This window comes from Podarcis pityusensis (assembly GCF_964106645.2).
Source record: "Podarcis pityusensis genome assembly, chromosome: 2".
Classification (NCBI taxonomy): domain Eukaryota; kingdom Metazoa; phylum Chordata; class Lepidosauria; order Squamata; family Lacertidae; genus Podarcis; species Podarcis pityusensis.
The window spans coordinates 7,971,628-7,984,368 of NC_138029.1; the positions used below are offsets into that span (position 1 = coordinate 7,971,628).

General features: G+C 43.4%; 1 long non-coding RNA gene across 1 annotated transcript; it reads right to left on the reverse strand.

The window, feature by feature from the left end:
- Positions 1-456: 456 nt before the first annotated feature.
- Positions 457-3,822, reverse strand: LOC308471267. Its single transcript, XR_013982860.1, has 2 exons — positions 3,680-3,822; positions 457-879 (listed from the first exon to the last, which is right to left on the reverse strand). It is a non-coding gene; the product is annotated as an uncharacterized lncRNA (long non-coding RNA).
- Between the last annotated feature and the right edge of the window lie 8,919 nt (positions 3,823-12,741).

Below are 12,741 nucleotides of genomic sequence, written 5' to 3' on the forward strand. Positions count from 1 at the left end.
CAAAAGCAAGTGTTAGCATACTAGATGATAGATAGATGATAGATAGATAGATAGATAGATAGATAGATAGATGATAGATAAAATATTCTTTCCACTGGATAAATTTGGAGAAATGTTCTCCCCCTCCCCAGTTTCTCTGACCACAAGATGGAGAATGGCAAAGGGTCATGTGCTCAGAGCTGTAAGTGAAATATACAGGAAATGCGAGAGTCAGTAGATAACTGTTTTCTGACCTGATCATTAGACCCGAAGGTGCAAATCAAGACAGCTTATATCAGAATCAAATAAACAGATCAAATTCCTAAATGAATCCATTTGGATTAGATGCAGCACATAATACATTCCAGGCTACCGCCATGACCTACATGCATGCCAAATTTGCTGTGTGAACCTTCTGGGAGAAAGAAGGCTGTGGCATGAAGACTTTTCCTGCAATCACCCACACCCACAAGAGGATTTGGACATCCTGCCTTTGAAGTAGAAGCCTGATATATTAATTATAAGGTTTCATGATGTCCACAGCCATATATGCATGGTTCTTGTCAATGATAACTCAGGTGAACCCAAGATACCAGCTCCAGCTTGCTGTTCCAAACTGCTATAGCGAGAAGCAATTTCCTAAGACAGCCATGGAAATGTTCTTATTGTCTTCTCCATTTCACACCTTTGTGTGAATCTCCAAGCTGCTGCCAGCCAGAAGCTCAAGATGTAGCCCAGTCAGAGATCCACGAGGCAGGAGACCATAGTAGCCAATCACTCCAAACTAAATCTGTCCCAGATGAACTGATGTGGATCCAAAGAGGGATGGTCAAATCAGTCTATCTCCAGATGGATACCACTGTTGTATGTGTTTACTTGCAAATTTGTTCTGTTTCATTTCTGTATAAATTGGTGAATAAGAAAAAAAATAGCAGTATAAATGTATTTTGCTCAAAATATGCATTTCTACAAAATGTATTTGGATACTATTTTCCCCACACAGGAACCATGCAAGTCAGCAGAGATGCTGTAGGGGTGGTTCCTGAGTCTGGATAATGGGGCTATTGCCTGTTTTGGATGGGGCCACACTCCTGTTGAAGGAGCAGGTTCATAGAGGCAGGGTGTGCTACTACTGGATCCATCTCTGTCGCTAGTGCCCCAAGTGACCTCAGTGGTTAGGATTGCCTTTTCCCAGCTTTGGTCCATGTGCTGGTGACCTCCAGATTGGATTACTGCCATATATAGAGTGAGAATGACCTGGAAGCTGCAGCTAGTGCAAAAGTGCAGTGGCTCGACTGCTCCTTGGGGAAGAATATCACCATCATATTATGCCAGAAAGAATGGCATTGGCTGCCCATCAGCTAACTGCCTAATTCCAAGCTGCTTGTACAGGTGAACAAAGCCATATATAGCTTGGGACCAGGAAACTTAAAATGGTATATTATAAATACTCAACTGACTGCTGAGTTCTGCTGGAGAAGACATCTTTCTTTGGTCCCTATTACAGGTCCCAAACTGTGTCCCAAATTCAATTCTGTTTCTGGAAACAGGTGAATGCCCACTCTCCTCCAAAACATGGTGAGTTGCATTGAGATACTGGCTCAAGATCTCAGTATTTGGCATGGGGAAGGGATTATTAGTACATTTAGTACAACAAGAATTAGTACATTTAGTACAATGAGAATTTGTCAGCCTATGGCTGAAAACTATGGCCAGAAAAGCCTCCTCGATTGGACTGCCATCATCCCTCTTATATCATCTGGGTTACGACATTGCCATTGAATCCCTGAGGCAAAGGCTTTGGGACATCTCACATAGCAACCTGTGACCCCAATCATATGTAATTTGTATCCCTGTTGCAGCTGGAATCCAATACAGGTACGACTTTCAGGTATCCTCATACCTTACAAATTTGTCTGTACCTACCTATTGGCGTTTATTTACCAAAGCCAGACTAAATGTATTTCCCTCAGAAGTTCTCAGTGGCAGACTGAGAGGCATCCCCCATCAGAATTGGCTTTGTTTATGTTCCCAGGACGTTGATTGTATGAAGCATATCCTACTGCATTTTGGGCAATATGAGCAAGCAAGGGATCAACTGATCAAAACCTTACAGGCAAATTTGCCAGGAAAATCTGAAGCCTTCCATATTAAATATCTTTTGGAAGATACGTCAAACGATATTCCACTGGCCGTGGCAAAGTTTTTTTCAGTGGTTATAATAAATAAAGATCATTATGCCCTAGATAAAACAAAATGACTGCCTTGGTTTCTTCCATCTGCCTGTCTGGTCATTTTAACTGTATCTAGTTTTGAAATTGTTTTATGGGTCTTTGGACCGCAATAAAATATTGATTGATTGATATCATCTTTATAAGGAGGTACATTCTGCACGATGCCAGAATTGGGCTTTGAGTGTGGTGGCACCTACCCTCTAAAACTCGCCCTCTTTATATATTACGCAGATACAGGATATTCTTTTTGGTGTATGTTGAAGAGTTGCCTCTTTCAACAAACCTTCTAAGTGCAGCGTTTTTTTTAAAAAAAGCAGAGGATCCCAGTTGGTATCATCTGAAACTCTGTAATCTGCACATTAGTCTAGGAGCTGCAGGATCAGATCAGTTCCCACCAGAGATCACAAGGATTGAATTCTTCAAGCACTTCTTGAAGGGGGCAATTTTCCATGCAAAATGAGCACTATAGCTTTGCACATTTAAGAAGTGCAATAATATTCCTTTCTCCACATGCATTTTTTTTTAATGATGCAAAGGTGGTAATGATTAGAGGAAGAGGGGGGAAGTTGGTACCCTCTCAGGAATCTGCTGCCTTTATTCACAGCTTCACTGTATTTCATTGTTGGTACAGCCCTGCATGTAGGGACTTGTACTCCCACAATTAAAGCCCAACCCAATGCCTGGGAAGTAGGGCAGGCTTGCCATATACGGCTGCTGTAAGTTTGCATGGGCCTCTGTGGATGCTGTCTGGGCTGGAGGCTCATATATGATGGCTAGTGGGATCTGCTTAAGGGGGAGACCTAGCGCGTTCCCGTCAGAATCATCATAGAGTGGACCCTCTGGATATAAACTTAATTCGTTCTGGAGGTCTGTTCACACCTGGAAATTGTGTAAATAGAGGCACGCTTCTGCGCACGTGCATGGCGCAATTGAGCGCTTCTGTGCATGTGCGCATGGCAAAACCCAGAAGTATACACTTCCGGGTTTGCTGTGGCCGTAACCCAAAGATTCTGTATCCAGAGGGATACAGAAGTAGATGTACAACTGTACTTTTTCATTCATTCATAAACTTTATTGCATTAGCCAAAGGCCATGGCATCGTTCACAGGGGGAACAAAAGTAAAAACAGCAATAACCATAAAAACATTTTAAAAAAACATTTAGAACTACCGGTGCAACAAACCACGGACACGTCTCCTAGAGATTATTTGTTGCATAAACTAGACTAGCAGGGAAATCTCAGATAAAATATGCCAGCTTAAATGTCCAAATCCCCTTTGCAGTTGACCGCTATTTCATCTAGCTCTTTTCTCCTGATCTTCTTAGCTGCCAACGCATATAATGCTACTTTATAAGTTACAAAGGACTGTACTTCCTTTGCCTGGTAGGCTCAGGGCAGGGCAAAGGCAGGAGGTAGCAGGCGTGCCAACACTAGGGGGCTAAGGGGTCTTTGGTCCCCTCAATACCTGTAGGAAAGGGGCCAGGGCCCCTGAATGTTTGAGGCCTCCTCCCAATGGCTGGACATTGGCCTCCTACAGTCTCACATATGACACACGAAGTTCCAAGGTGCACTGTGCTCATCAACAGAGCCATGCTGGAGGGCTGGATCTTCAGCATGACCCACGGAGGAGCCCAGCACACCAGTGCTGCTGTATGGTGTCACACATGTTTGATGTCATTCATGTGTGACATCATGCAACACGTGACGGGCCCCCTTATGTTGGGTGCAACTTGGTGCCTCTGGGAGGTAGCGTAGCAGCTGAGTTTGTTTATGTTTGTTTATTTAGCAAGAATTATATACCACTTGATTGAAACAAAACCTCCAAGCAGTTTACCAGAAATATTAAATTTATCAATAAAAACTATCAAAACTATTAAAATCCAGAACCAGCAGGGCCAGGCTTTTCAGAAAGACTGGGAAAAAATTATGCTACATTTGAAAGACAACTGTAAACTATTAACATCGGCAGTAGGGTTATAAGAAGCTTTGTAAGGATAAAATTATCATTCATTACTAATTGTATTTAAGTAATTCTATAAGGATACAATTTAATAGGAATAAGAAATATAGGAAAAGGTAGTATATAGAGATTAGATTTGAAAACCATCATTCGGGGAGGAGGGAAGTCACAGGCTCATGGAGCCAATTGTTTTGTTTTTGCAAAGTATGATGTTATATAAGAAAATATCTGTAAAAACCAATAAAAATATTTTTTTAAAATATTTTTTAAAAACCCAATCTAAATCAGCAGTAAACTAAAAAGGGATTAAAGCATGTCAACATCTATGTATCTGGATGGGCTTATCTAAGCAAAAAATGTTTTCATACAGTTTGGAAAGGTATAAATACAAATATAATACATTGGAATAAATTGAGACTCTCCATCATCTAAAATGATGATTGTAACTCAATTCCTTTTTTGTTTGTTGTTTGTTTCAGATGCTGCCAGTTTGGATACCAATAGCTCATCTGAACAAATGGCATTAAAACAATTAATAAGTTTATATTTCAATTGGGCTGATCACATATTTAAAAAATCTTTATTATACCCAGGCCTTTTTTTCAGCTGGAACTTTCCAGAGCTCAGTTCTGGCACCTCTCGTTGCCATTATAAGAAGAGAACAAGGTAGGCATTTATGGAGAGTTCTGGTACATCTTTTTCTAGAAAAAATAGCACTGATTATACTTCCATCAATCAGCCGGCAGTTGGGGCATTCCAAATTTAAGTAGCTATTATGAAGGGAGCCAATAAGAGAACCCATTGGTCAAAACTGGTGGATAAAGAAATCCATATTGTTCCTATAGGGGTATTAACATTAATAATAATAAAAAAGCTTTGATCACTGAGTTGGCTTACTAATTCCTATACATACAAATCATTTAGAATATGGAAAAAATGGACATTTTATCATGCTTGGTGAACATGTAAAAAAGCCAAAAAATATTGGATACAAATACATGCATTGATATGGAGAATTTTGAAGACTAACTATCAACTGAAGCCAGAATTCTTCCTGCTGGAACTTATAGATAACCAGTTAGAAAAGGACTACGGAACTTTGCTTCAATATTTGATTATGACAGCGAGACTTTTAGATGCACAAAGATGGAAGGGCTCATCACTACCAACAATGGAAGAATGGCTATTGAAATTAACAGATTCAGCTGAGATGGTAAAACTGACATGTTTAATGAGAGAAAAGTCATTGTTAACATTTATTAAAGAGTAGAAACCTCCCATAGACTTTTTGCATGAAAAAGAAAACGAAATAATGACATTTGGATCTGAGGATGGAAGATAATGTTTGTTTATAAGAAGTGGCTTTTTAGGGTGTTATACTGGAGTGGTTGAAATGAATATTGTTTGTATACAGCGATCAGACGAAGAAACAAAAGTTCTTTAATATCTGAATTTTCTCTCTCTCTCTCTCTCTCTCTCTCTCTCTCTCTACCTGCTTTTAATTCACTCTTTTTTCTATGTTCGTATTGCATTTAGATTAATGTTTTAGTTTTAGATTTTTTAAAAAAACTATTTAATATTAAGCCGATAAAATATAAAATATTTGAGAGGGCCTGGCCCACCCACAGTGGCGTAGTGTGGGGGGTGCAGGGGGGGCCGGCCGCACCGGGCGCAACATCTGGGGGGGCGCGCTCGCACTCGCAGCTCTCTGCCCCTACCTGGCTCACTCACTCTCTCTCACTGCAGTGCTGGCTGTGTGAATCCGATCCGAGCCGCTGGGTCGCCGCCCACTGTGGAGGGGGTGGGTGCCAGGCGTGCGGTGCGGAGAGAGAGCGAGGGACTATCTGGGGGAGGGACAGTGCAGCGGCCGCCCAGCGCAGCGCTGAGCGCGGGAGAGAACCACACCAGACCAGACCAGGCAGCAGCAAGAAGAAGCTGGCAGCGGCGGCAGGTTAGGGGTTAGGGGGTGCAAATTACTTGCCTTGCCCCGGGTTAGGGGGCACAAATTACTTGCCTTGCCCCAGGTGCTGACAACCCACGCTACGCCGCTGCCCACCCATAGTTACTGGGCATTGCCATTCAAATGATCTTGTGATCTATTGTGTGGTACAGGGCCCTAATATTTTATTCAAGTTGGCACTCCTGCCTCTGGCCATACAAACAGAGCTCTATATGATGCATGTTCCCCCCAATGTCTCAGATGTGGTGGAAGATACTTCTCTCCCCCGCCTCTTACTGTCAAATTAAGAGTCAATTGACAGCCTTATCAGATTGTTTGTAGAAGAGGGAGGGATGCTATCTTATCCTTGACTTCAGGAAACAAAATATATTGGCCCAGTCTTGAGCTTAGATTGATAAACAGTTTGTCCATGACATAATTGTTGCTATAATAATAATAATAATAATAATAATAATAATATGTTTGGACCATCCTGCCTTGCTCAACAATCTGGCTACCTACAGAGGTTGCCCCACAAATAACTCACTGGAAGGAAAGATCGTGAAGCTGAGGCTCCAATACTTTGGCCACCTCATGAGAAGAGAAGACTCCCTGGAAAAGACCCTGATGTTGGGAAAGATGGAGGGCACAAGGAGAAGGGGACGACAGAGGATGAGATGGTTGAAAAGTGTTCTCGAAACTACGAACATGAGTTTGACCAAACTGCGGGAGGCAGTGGAAGACAGGAGTGCCTGGAGTGCTCTAGTCCACGGGGTCACGAAGAGTCGGACATGACTAAATGACAACAACAACAACAGTAGTTCAACCAAGAGGTTACTAGAGCATAGTCAACAGAAGTTAGGCTGCCCCTGTCCAGATAAACTCTAATCTGACGGAAAGCACACTGTGCTACTGAGGCTACTTGAGCCTCAAGTGACAGGAATGGTTCCAGAAGTACCCATAGATATGTTCCTGCTCCTACAGAGAGAGTGTCTCCCCACCCAGAGCAAACCACATCTTACCCACCCAGTCTAGGGAGCCACCTTGGGACTTGTGCCCCTTCTTAGCATCCCTTTTGAAAAAGCGCCCTGATGTTTTGCCTGACCTTGGCATCCCTCACCATCAGAAATGCTGTACGTCTCTTGGAGTCCAACATGTGCAGGCATGATCAGAAAGGAGTCTCTTCGTTTTAAGGCTTGATGTTATCAAGGCAACACAATTCCTCCTATCATGTTCAGTCCTGTATTATTAAATGGTGGGTTGGCCACTACGCTGGCCTAGGATGAATGAAAACGCTTTGAGTTCACAAGGGAAAGAGACGGAGCAGGTGGAAGCCTCATTCCTGCCCATCTTGCTCGGCATCAGCCACCTTAGGTGTGGCCCCTGAGCATTATCCTGGATGGCACCACAAGTTTTAGCCAGCTCTGTAGCTATACAGGAGAAGGCTTAAGGATATAGAGTGATGAAAAGAGCTCCTTTGGCGCTTAGGGATTCTACAGAAGGTTCATTATGCCATTTCTCATTTTCTCCTTCTCTGGGTGGGGAATCATTTTCAGCCTGAGGACTTCATTCCCTTCTGGATAACCTTCTGAGGGCCTTATGCCAGTGGTGGGCGGGAGCAGAGGCAGAGAAATGAATGTAGGGTTAACCTTTGTGCAGTAGGCTAGTTTCTAGAAACTCACACGCCCTTCTCTACTGCCTTGGCATGCAAGAGGCAGTATCAGAGTACAAGGCCACATCTCAGACAGGGAAAAACAGTGACTGAAGCAAGGGCCAGTGAGAGGTGTGGCCTGGGGAGAGTATGAGGGCCAAATAGAGTTACATTAGACACACATTTGGGCACATTCCCCACCCTTGTATGCTCTCTCGCTCTCTCCCCCGGCCAAACAGATTGGAATATTTCAATAGCGGGGGAAAATAGATGAAAACCGAGGAAAGGAAAAGCTAAACTGATGGACTTCTTTGTCCAGAGGGTGTGTGGCTGGGGAGAGGGTGTGGTCTGTGCAGAGTCCCAAGGGCTGCAAAGAGTGCCCTGGAGGGCCACATTTGGTCTGAGGTCCTCCCTCCCCAAAAATACGTGTTTAAATATGCTTTCGTCAGCTGCATACCCAATGCAACCTTACTGCTCGCACTGCCCTGAATTTGCTGATTTGAATTTTTTGAGGAACCTTAAACAAATGCTTAAGAACTTGAGAGTCTGTCTGGAGTAGTCTTCAAATCCAGGGTTCAAATCCCCACTCAACCATGAGGCTCACTGGGTGCCTTTTGCTTATGGAGATCAGCATCTTCATCACTTTCTGTTTCCTGGCGGCGAGTTGCCCTGCTCTTTGGTCATGCATGCTGGGAAGTTGGGGGAACATTCTCCTATATGAGTAGTCTTCAACCTTTTCAGATCCAGGAGCCGCCTTTAACCCCTCATATAATTGTACTGTTGTTGCGGCCCAACTTGGATCAGGCTGCAAGCCATAATGGGTCCCAACCCACCCTCTGAAGAACAATGCCCTAGATGGAGCCTTATTTGGATTGCAGAGAAACAGTCACAGAGAAAGTTTTGTTTCTTAAACACCCAATTTTGCGTTAACTGGTTTTTTGGGGAAACTGCCCATTTTGAGCCTACCCTTATTTTTTGTATTTCTAAGATCTCGATTCCATGGGCATGTTGATATCCTCCCTCTTGTGTATGGGTAGTGCTGTCTTGGCTACAAAATCTTCCTTGGTGGATGTTGGGTCCATTATGTAATTGGCAGTGCTGTTTTGGCAACATAAACAACAGCACCTACCCCCTGAAGATTGATGTTAAAGGGAATGATAGCTGCCTTGGTGGAAGGGTCCAGATAATGCCACAAAGCATTCAGATGAGATGCAAAATCTTGCTTGAAGAATGTTTGACGACTTCAGATACTCACTACATAATGAAGAGGAAAAGGTTGCGTGTCCTCACATGGTTCTAAGGGCTGTAAAAAAGTATGGGAGCATCTTTGTGAGTACTAAAGAGCCCTAGTAGAGAAGGCAAGACTTCAGAACTAAGTGGACTGTGATCTTCCAGATGTTGTGGGATCCAATTCCTATCATCATCAGCCAACATGGCCAAAGGCCAGGGATGTTGGGATCTGGAAGTCTTAGAACATTTGGAGGGTCATGTGTGCCTCATCTCTGGTTTAGGGTTGTTGTATATGACTTATGAATGAATAAATGAATGAATGAATGAATCTTAATTTGCGTCAGTCATCGGCCATAGCAACAAAAGAACATTGCGATATACACAGAACAAAATTAAAAGTCAATTATATAAAACACAGTTTAGGGTCCTGAATCAGCAGACAAATAGTGGACCTTATTTTGATTGCCACAGCTAAAAACCTTGCAACTGTTGCTGCCATCTGCTCCTCTTGATCTGCCAGGAGAAAAGACACTGTGGCAGTGGTTGGGCGACCCGGAATGGACAATAAAAGAGGGGTGATAATCTCATTCCTCAGGTCTTTATAAAGAGTGCAAGCCAGGAGGGCATGCGCGGCTGATTCGATGCTGCCATCTCCGCAGGGACATAAGTGTTTTTTGTGTGGAATCTGTTGGAATCATCCCTCAAGTACAGCTGAGGGCAATACATTCAATCTTTCAAGAGTAAAAGCACATCTATATTTTGGAATTGCTAGGTTATACAGATAGGGTGCCAGAGAATCGAAGTGGGAAGATGGAAAATGGTCATACCATGGGCAAAATTTCCTTATTGTGGCCAAGTTGTTCTGATGCTCGAAATCATTGAGGCATTGACAAATTAGACTGTTGCTTTACTGAAACCTACGGTGAGTAGCTGTTGTGGGGATAAACCACAAGAGTGAAGTTTTTGATAGACAATTTTAGACCAGGCCAATTTTAGATCCCTTGTAGCACTAGGGATATTAGACTGTGGGGGATTTGAGTTTAGCCGAAGCCAGAAGTTAAATGTCCTGTGCCAGATCCATGACTTACGTGCTAACAGAGAGACAAAGAGTGGGGAATTTCTGGTCTCTCTCAGGCATAGTGCTTTCCAGTGCTTGGGGGACTAGTCAGATCTAGGCAGATGATTCAAGTTCAGCTCAAGAACAAACATAGCACAAATTAACATAAACATCCATATTTTGCCCACCCTGGTTGTGCCCACTCTGAGGGCATGCACAGCCCATGGGGGAAAGGTGTAGTGTTCATGTATCCACTTGCAACATTTGCAGCTGCAGAAATCGACAACCTAGTTCAGAAACACATACTGTGGAAAGACTCTGAAGGGAGTGAGTCTTGGACCGGCTACTTGTTGCATTTCACTAGTTTTTCTGCCTGTTTAAACCTCTGACATCCTGAACATTTGCTCCTATATAACAGCAAGAGTAGAGTAGAGTACTGTGTCTCTGCAGTGCAGGCATGCCACCATGAACCGTGACAGATGGAACTCTGCATCCTAAATATTAACTGTATAGTACAGCTAGTCTTAGGTTTGGGCTGTAATAAGTCACAACTATAAATGAAGAGAAAAGAAGGTAACTCTGTGTGTGACCCGGAAGGTGAAAGGAGATTCCTGTGACTTGCTGCTATATTTAAAGCATAATCATACCACTTTAAACTGCAACGGCTTCCCTCAAATAATCCTGGGAGCTGAAGTTTGTCAAGGGTGTGGATTAGTTGTTAGGGGGCCCTATTCCACTTAAAAGGTAAAGGTAAAGGGACCCCTGACCATTAGGTCCAGTTGTGGCCGACTCTGGGTTTGCGGCGCTCATCTTGCTTTATTGGCCGAGGGAGCCGGCGTACATCTTTTGGGTCATGTGGCCAGCATGACTAAGCCGCTTCTGGCGAACCAGAGCAGCTCACGGAAATGCGGTTTACCTTCCCGCCACAGCTGTACCTATTTATCTACTTGCACTTTGACGTGCTTTCGAACTGCTAGGTTGGCAGGAGCTGGGACCGAGGAACAGAAGCTCACCCCGTTGTGGGGATTCGAACTGCTGACCTTCTGATCGGCAAGTCCTGGACTCTGTGGTTTAACCCACAGCGCCACCCACGTCCCTCCCTATTCCCCTTACAGAGCTACAATTCTCAGAGTCAGTGCCTTTTTTCAAAAAAATGTTTAGGGGTACTCTCAATTTGACTCAAGAAAACCACCATTTTATAGTTCAAATCGGGGAAAATAAATACAGTAAATGGACAAAAGTACAAAGATTCACAAAATGTTTGGGGGTATGCGTGCCCCTGCGTACCCCCAGGGGAAAAACAGCAACACTGCTCAATCCCTCTTCCCAGAGAACTCTTGAAATTGTAACTCTGTGGGGGTGATCAGGGTCTTTTAGCAACTCTCAACACCTTCAGCTAACTACAGTCCCCAGGAAGTTTGGGGGAGAAGCCGTGGCTGTTTAAAGTTGTATGATACTGCTTTAAATGTTTCGTGAAAATGGGGCTAAAGAGTCTTGAGGCCAACGGTGGTGGTGGTTATGACTCAGAAAAACCTTCTTCGAAAAAGTGACCAAGTGGACAGAAAGAATGCGTTGTTAACTAGCCTCACATACCCGCCAACATTTATATGATGAAAATAGGGACGTCCCATTCCACAATGGTGATTTTACTATTTAGACCCCACGCGTCTTATTGGGTTGCCCCAGCGCTCTGGGCATCTTCCAACATGTATAAAAACATAATAAAACATTAAACATTTTTTTTAAAACTTCCCTATACAGGATTGCCTTTAGACGGCTCGGGGGTCGGATAACTCAAAACCCTCCAGCATTTCTCTAATGAAAAAAAGGACATCCTAAGGTAAAGTGGGACATTTCAGGATCAAATCAGAAACCAGGACGGCTTCTCTAAATCAGGGATGTCCCTGGAAAATAGGGACATTTGGAGGGTCTGGCCTCAGGGTTGGGACACCTTTAGTCAGCAGGAGGTGGTAGGGGTTGTGGCAGCTTCTGTCCTTAGCAAACACATGCATAGTTAATAATAATAATAATAATAATAATAATAATAATAATAATAATTTATTATTTATACCCCGCCCATCTGGCTGGGCTTCCCCGGCCACTCTGGGCGGCTTCCAAAAGAATATTAAAATACTATAATACATCAAACATTAAAAGCTTCCCGAAACAGGGCTGCCTTCAGATGTCTTCTAAAAGCCTGTTAGTTGTTGTTCTCTTTGACATCTGGTGGGAGGGTGTTCCACAGGGAAGGCGCCACTACCGAGAAGGCCCTCTGCCTGGTTCCCTGTAACTTGGCTTCTCGCAGTGAGGGAACCGCCAGAAGTTTGTTCCATTGCAGATCTCATTATTAAAGTTGTGGCTTTACTTTACCCAAAGTCAAGTTATTTTATTTCTGAGTATGAGTGCAATCAAACCGCAAGCTATTACCTGCAAAAATAGTTCCAAGTGTGAGCAGATAAATGTGACTCAAAACATAGCCCTAAGACACATCAATTCCCCCCCGTTCCCATCATTGATTTTTGGGCACCACCATTAAGGGATGCAGTCTCTTTATGCCACACTGTAAACCCTGGCAGGCCAACTGACTAAGCATGGGGTTCAAAAGAAGACAAAAAAACCATTTGTATAAAGACAGAAACAAAGTGATTACTTATGACATGTATTCAAGGACATAATTTGCTTCTTGTCAA